General features: G+C 43.4%; 1 pseudogene across 1 annotated transcript; it reads left to right on the forward strand.

Moving 5' to 3' along the window:
• Positions 1 to 3,105: 3,105 nt before the first annotated feature.
• On the forward strand, positions 3,106 to 5,305 carry LOC100579946 (annotated as a pseudogene). Its single transcript, XR_001115151.2, has one exon. The product of XR_001115151.2 is annotated as an oxysterol-binding protein-related protein 9 pseudogene (transcript).
• Positions 5,306 to 8,023: the final 2,718 nt, after the last annotated feature.

The following is an 8,023-nucleotide window of genomic DNA, read 5'->3' on the forward strand; positions in this document are numbered from 1 at the left end:
AGAGGCGCTCCTCACCTCCCAGACGATGGGTGGCCGGGCAGAGGCGCTCCTCACCTCCCAGACGATGGGTGGCGGGGCAGAGACGCTCCCCACCTCCCAGACGGGGCGGCGGCCGGGCAGGGGCTGCAATCCCAGCACCCTGGTAGGCCAAGGCAGGCGGCTGGGAGGCGGAGGCTGCCGCGAGCCCAGACCACGCCACCGCACTCCAGCCCGGGCAACACCGAGCACCGGGTGAGCGAGACTCCGTCTGCAGTCCCAGCACCTCGGGAGGCTGAGGCGGGCAGAGCACTCGGCGTCAGGAGCTGGTGAGCAGCGTGGCCAACATGGCGACCGCGCGCCTGCAGCCAAACGAGAAAAAGCAGGCAGCGGTGGCGCGCGGCGGCAGTCCCAGGCAGTACGCCGCGCGGGCAGCAGCGAGCCGAGTAGATTGCAGCCTGGGCGACAGAGGGAAAGAAAGAAAGAAAGAGAGAGAGAGAGAGAGAGAAGGAGGAGGGAGGAAGGAAGGAAGGAAGGAAGGAAGGAAGGAAGGAAGGAAGGAAGGAAGGACCAGTTGATATTTTACTAATGCACAAATTCATCTAAAAAATATATAAATGGGCCAGACGTGGTGGCTCATGCCTGTAATCCCAGCACTTCGGGAGGCCGAGGTGGGCGGATCACTTGAGGTCAGGAGTTTGAGACCAGCCTGGCCAACACAGTGAAACCCTGTCTCTACTACTAATACAAAAGTTAGCCAGCCCTGGTGGTGGGTGCCTGTAATCCCAGCTACTCAGAGGAGGCTGAGGCAGGAGAATCACTGGAACCCGGGAGGTAGGGGCTGCCGTGAGCCGAGATCATGTACCACTGCATTCCAGCCTGGGCAACAGAGTGAGACTGTCTCAGGGGAAAAAAAAAAAAAAAATATATATATATATATATATATACACACACACACACACACACACACACACATACATATATATATATATGAATGAAAGAATCCTGAGTTAAGGTACTATCTATAAAAGCTCATTGGAAAAAAAAGTGAAATTGTTATAATGCACAATATTACAAAAGTATAACAAAATGAGATTTATTAACAAATTGCATTCTAATAATATACTACATTAGTCAGAACTTTGTAGATACAGCAAACTTCTAGAAATCTGACTGAGTTCGTTTGGGTTCCCCAGTGGCAGGCTATTCAAGTGCAGGTAGTTTATTTGGGAGGTGAAAGGAGCACTGATAAAAGAGAGTGAGGAAATGAGACCAAGAAGGGTTAGGTAGCCAATACAGGGTGTGTTACCACACCAGCTATCGATGCGGGAGGCTGAGCTCCATCCCACTGCCACTGGAGGACCTTTGGGAGCCAGCATAGATCCCACTCCTCAGAGTTGTCCCAGCTAAAGAGTGAGGGAGGACTTGAGGGCTGCTCCTGGGGGTGTTAATTTTCAGGCCTGCTGACTTCACAGAGTGGGTTCCAGCAGCAAGAGTTCTTGCCCTCGGAAAAAAGAAGATGCTGCTGGTTGGAAATCACGCTAGAGTGAACGGTGAGGGTCTGCAACCATGGTTTCCTAACTGACTCAAGCCTCCTAACACTTGACCTACATAAGATCTGACCTAGTAGTTAGTCTCTTTATCTGCTAAGAGAACTATTTGGATCAGATGTTTTCTAAAGTTTCTGTGATTGTCTTCAGTTTCCTCATTTGCTTGAACTCCGTAGCTGGAGTTACATGCTTATTTATTGTTACTATTATAACATAAATGAGATGTCTAATGCTTCTGCTATGTAGGAAAATTAAGTTCTAGTATATATTTGTGATAATGTGGTCTCAAAATCTCTGATTTCCTTTTTTGGGGTGTTATTACTCTACTCTGGTACATTTTATTGCAATAGTTTCCTAAAGCCACGAATAAGAAAAGATGTTTGTTATGTATCTACAGAAGCTTATTTCAGAGAAGATAAATACAGGGGATACTGCAGAAGCTCTTTTCCTTAACAAAAAAAATCACTCTGGGCCTATGGCTTGAATATGAAATGCAGATATAAATGATTATCCAATACTCTTTCTTTGAAGACAGGATGTTAAGTTTACTAGAGTCTTCTTCTGATAAGCATCTGATCATGGTTCTTCAGATTGAAGATATTTTTGCTTTGGAGCTGGAGCTGGCATGGCCACATGGTTTCCTTCTGATGGGCTTTGGCTCCATTCTGCTCCTGCTGAGCTGGTGAAAATGGCTGTGTCCTCTCCTATGTGGCTGTATCTTCCTTCTACTCTTGGCTTCTTTCTCTCTTCCTCTGTCCTCTCCCTTTCTTGCTCTCTTTTCTCTTCCTTGTATTTTCTTCTCTTCTGTCTTCTTGGTTTCTCCCTCTTTCTCTCCCTCTTTTTTCTCCTAGGGTTGAGACACTTCCCTAATCTGTTTTTCTCATCTCTTATCAGTTAATTTTGGTCCTCATAAAATTAGGAAGAACCCTCAGCTCAGTACCAGTTGTTTTTATCTGGGTTACATTCTCTTTTCTGGGTAAAGTGGTTGGGATTGTTCCATGGCTTTAGAAAAATAAGCAGATGATATTTTGGCTTCTCTTCTTACCTATGGTTGCCATATTTAGCAGATAAAAATACAGGATACCCTACTAAATTGTAATTTCAGATAAGCAACAAATTTTTTTTACCAAAACTATATCCCAGATATTACATGGGACATATTTATACTAAAAAATTATTTAATAAAGTGAAGAGTGCAATTATTATCATAGTAAGTTATAGAATAGAAATTAAAAACTACTACTAAAGGCAGTTTTCATCCATCATATACAGCCCTTGTGATTAACTTGTATGTGATTTATTAAGCTGAATATTTTGATATGTACTCAAGGAGTTCTGTGTGGTGTTTGTTATAATGAGAATTTAATATATCTCATATACTGGCACACAACAATAACAGTTCTGTGTTTCTTTATTTTTCATTACATCTTTACCACTTGGGCTTAATATTAGGGACATAATAATTAATAGTGTGGTAATTCTCAAATTCTGCCCTCCCAGTCATTCTTTCCTCTTGGCCTGTCCCTGTCGTGGATAATTCTAGAGAGAACTATACATGAAAGAAAAAAAAGAAATAACAAATGGGGGGAATCTGGCAGCTCTCAAGATGGCATCCATCACGGAAGGGCCACTGAGCAAATGGACTAATGTGATGAAAGGCTGGCAGTACCGTTGGTTCGTGCTGGACTACAATGCAGGACTGCTCTCCTACTACACGTCCAAGGACAAAACAATGAGAGGCTCTCACAGAGGATGTGTTAGACTCAGAGGTTTGGATTCAGCATTTGTTCCTAGTGTCCAAGATTTTGATACAGAAGCTGATGCTTACCTACAAATCTTGATTGAACAATTAAAGCTTTTTGATGACAAGCTTCAAAACTGCAAAGAAGATGAACAGAGAAAGAAAATTGAAACTCTCAAAGAGACAACAAATAGCATGGTAGAATCAATTAAACACTGCATTGTGTTGCTGCAGATTGCCAAAAGTACTATTAATCCTGTAGATGCAATATATCAACCTAGTCCTTTGGAACCTGTGATCAGCACAATGCCTTCCCAGACTGTGTTACCTCCAGAACCTGTTCAGTTGCGTAAGTCAGAGCAGCGTCCATCTTCCCTACCAGTTGGACCTGTGTTGGCTACCTTGGGACATCATCAGACTCCTACACCAAATAGTACGGGCAGTGGCCATTCACCACCAAGTAGTAGTCTCACTTCTCCAAGCCATGTGAACTTGTCTCCAAATACAGTCCCAGAGTTCTCTTACTCCAGCAGTGAAGAAGAATTTTATGATGCTGATGAATTCCATCAAAGTGGCTCATCCCCAAAGCGCTTAATAGATTCTTCTGGATCTGCCTTGGTCCTGACACACAGCAGCTTGGTAAATAGTCTGAAATGCCCAGATATCACAGATATCACTTAATTCTTCCATGTCCAATGAAACAAGTGATGCTGACCTTCTCGATTCACATGATGACAGAGATGATGATGTGCAGCCAGGGTCTGTGGAGGAGCACAAGAGCGTTACCATGCATCTCTTGTCACAGGTTAGACTTGGAATGGATCTTACTAAGGTAGTTCTTCCAACGTTTATCTTGAAAGATCTCTTTTAGAAATGTATGCAGACTTTTTTGCACATCTGGACCTGTTTGTGAGCATTAGTGACCAGAAGGATCCCAAGGATCGAATGGTTCAGGTTGTGAAATGGTACCTCTTAGCCTTTCATGCGGGAAGGAAAGGATCAGTTGCCAAAAAGCCATACAATCCCATTTTGGGAAAGATTTTTCAGTGTCATTGGACGTTACCAAATGATACTGAAGAGAACACAGAACTAGTTTCAGAAGGACCAGTTCCCTGGGTTTCCAAAAACAGTGTAACATTCGTGGCTAAGCAGGTTTCCCATCATCCACCCATTTCAGCCTTTTATGCTGAGTGTTTTAACAAGAAGATACAATTCAATGCTCATATCTGGACCAAATCAAAATTCCTTGGGATGTCAACTGGGGTGCACAACATAGGGCAGGGCTGTGTCTCATGTCTGGACTATGATGAACATTACATTCTCACATTCCCCAATGGCTATGGAAGGTCTATCCTCACAGTGCCCTGGGTGGAATTAGGAGGAGAATGCAATATTAATTGTTCCAAAACAGGCTATAGTGCAAATATCATCTTCCAAACTAAACCTTTCTATGGGGGCAAGAAGCACAGAATTACTGCTGAGGTTTTTTCTCCAAATGATAGGAAGTCTTTTTGGTCAATTGAAGGGGAATGGAATGGTGTGATGTATGCAAAATATGCAACAGGGGAAAATACAGTCTTTGTAGATACCAAGAAGTTGCCTATAAGCAAGGAGAAAGTGAAGAAGTTGGAAGATCAGAATGAGTATGAATCCCGCAGCCTTTGGAAGGATATCACTTTCAACTTAAAAATCAGAGACATTGATGCAGCAGCTGAAGCAAAGCACAGGCTTGAAGAAAGACAAAGAGCAGAAGCCCGAGAAAGGAAGGAGAAGGAAATTCAGTGGGAGAGAAGGTTATTTCATGAAGATGGAGAATGCTGGGTTTATGATGAACCATTACTGAAACATCTTGGTGCTGCCAAGCATTGGGTTGGAAGATGCAAAGTTTATACCTGATGATCAGGGCAGCAGGCATAATTCAGCAACAAACAATCTTCCTTTGGGAGAAACCTGTTCACTCCCTTCTAATTACAGTGGTTCCTATCTCAGGGACACTGGACTTTCTGATGCAGATGAACAATTAAGGGGAAAAGCTTCCCTTTTCCCTCTGTGGCGGTTACGATTTTGACTTCAGTCCCGAGAAAAACTTCAGGTTTTGAAAACCAGATGACGTCTTCTTCTTTTCCAAACACCATACGTTGAAGGCATTTATAAATCCAAGTCTGAAACTCTGTACTCTAGTACTGCTGTTAAGATATACAACCTGTTTCTTAGTTCATATAATCTCGGGATACATATACACACACACACACACATATACACATACACATACATATATATAAATATACCTGATGCCAGATTTTTTCATAAATATTCTGCCTACTGTAAATATGGGTTCCTCTGAGTTTTAGAAAATTAGCGCAATGTATTTAAAATCAAGTGTAAGGAAATTTCATGGTCTTACCTACAATAACTTTTATTCTGGAATTGAACTATTATTAAATTGTATCTAATCCTGGAAAAAAAATAACAAATGGAAAACAAGGTAATACAATCTCATTACCTGTGACAATGTCCCCCTGTTGAGCTGTAGTAAAGATGGCATGGACCATGTGGCTTAGGTTCAGGGACTGTGTGAGGCCCCTACTTCCCTCTGAGTGGTGCCAAAATGTGAATAGAGTGAGGAAGACATCCATGCAGGAGAGCAGACCTGGCATAAGGTATCAGAACCTTAGCAGCATGAGGAGAGCATCCATTTGGAAAGAAGAACTGGGGTGGGATATTATAGCCCAAGTGGAGTCAGGTGGATATCCACAAAAGATAGGGGACAATAGCAGCAATGTGAAATGCTACATACAGGGAAACTGATCAAGTAAATAAATGCATTAAGGAGAATGGGGCTAGGTGTGGTGGCTCACACCTGTAATCCCAGCACTTGGGGAGGCTGAGGCGAGCAGATCACTTGAGGTCAGGAGTCTGAGACCAGCCTCGCCAACAGAGTGAAATCCTGTCCCTACTAAAAATACAAAAATTCACCGGATGTGGTGGTGCACACCTGTAATCCCAGCTACTCGGGAGGCTGAGGCAGGAGAATCGCTTGAACTCAGGAGGCGGAGGCTGCAGTGAGCCGAGACTGTGCCACTGCACTCCAGCCTGGGGGACAAAGAGAGACCTTATCAAAAAAAAAAAAAAAAAAAAAAAGGATAATAGGAGACAGGGAGACAGGTTTCTCACTGTTGGAGATGGGAGATATAAATATGAAAAGGGAAAAAACTTGAATGAGCACAGTGGTGCTCATGGTGTTGGACTGGGATCAAAGATATTGATGTGAACTCACGAATTTCAATAAACATAGATGAATATAGAAATATACATGAAAATGAGAATATATATATACCCTAGTTCGGGCCATTGAGAAGGCATGGGAACAAAAATGTTCTGGGAAGGAGGTATGTGAATGGATCTATTAGAGTGGGAATGAAGTGTGAGATCTTTGTCCACCAGACAGCACCCACTGTAGAAGAAGCATTAATAACCACATGGACAGGATGACTTGGCCAGTAGATATCAGCCAGCTTCTGTCACCAGCCACCCCAGTACTTACCCAACTTGCTCAAGAACAGGGTAGTCATAAGCTGAGATGGATACTACATCTAGGCCCAGTAGTAGATAAAGCCTTTCCTGTCACTGAATGTCTGACCTTCCAGCAGAGAAATAAAAACTAATCCCCTGACATGGTACTATCCCTTGAGGAGACGCACCAAGCACCTGATAGCAAGGTGATTCCATCAGACACCTCCTACTCAAAAAAAGTCAATGACTCATCCTGATCAGGATTGATGCATAATGCAGGTATGGGTTTGCTTTTCCTACCTGCAATGTCTCTGCAAGCACCACTAACTGAAAGCTCACCAATTGTCTGATATCTTGACATAGGATCTAAAAAACACCACCTTGGAATATGCAAAACCTTTTTTTTTCTTTTTTTTTTTTATTATACTTTAAGTTCTAGGGTACGTGTGCACAACGTGCAGGTTTGTTACATATGTATACATGTGCCATGTTGGTGTGCTGCACCCATTAACTTGTCATTTACATTAGGTATATCTCCTAATGCTTTCCCTCCCCGCTTCCCCCACCCCAAAGGAAGGTGTGGTAAAGGGCGCCTGAACATGAGATCCACTGGTCCTACTGCATTCCTCATCATACAGAAGATGCCAGCTTGATAGAGCTCTGGAAAGGACACTTAAAGGTACAGCTCACGTGCCAGGTAGTAGGTAGAAAACTTGTGAGAGGGGTACTATCCTTCAGGATGTGTAGACAGCTTCAATAGCCAGTTTAAGGTACTGTGTCCCAAGCAAGTAGACTACCTGGGCTGAGGGACCAAGGGGTATAAATAGGAGTAGCACTTCTCTCCATCATTACCAATGATCTACTTGGGGACTTTGTGCTTCCTATTCTCCCAGCTTTTGGGTCTAGAAGTCCTGGTCTTCATCAAGAGAACATTTCCAACAGGGGTACATCAAGATACCCACTACACTTATTGCTGTGGCTGCCACCTAGTTATTTAAGGCTCCATGTGCCAGTAGACTAGCAGGTACACAAAGGAGTGCCCATACTGCCAGATGTAGTTCACTCTGGTTATTATGGGGAGGTAAGCCTGATGCAAAATGGGAGTGCAAGGAATATACTTGGTGCTCAGGTAATCTAGTGAGGCATCCCCTGGTTCTCCTGTGCCCAGTTTCAACTGCAAATGGGCAAGTGCAACCATATACTGATAAGGCACAGTAAGCTGGGGCCCAGCACCTCAGTGATG

The sequence above is a fragment of the Nomascus leucogenys genome, chromosome 1a (genome assembly GCF_006542625.1).
Source record: "Nomascus leucogenys isolate Asia chromosome 1a, Asia_NLE_v1, whole genome shotgun sequence".
In the NCBI taxonomy this organism is placed as follows: Eukaryota; Metazoa; Chordata; class Mammalia; order Primates; family Hylobatidae; genus Nomascus; species Nomascus leucogenys.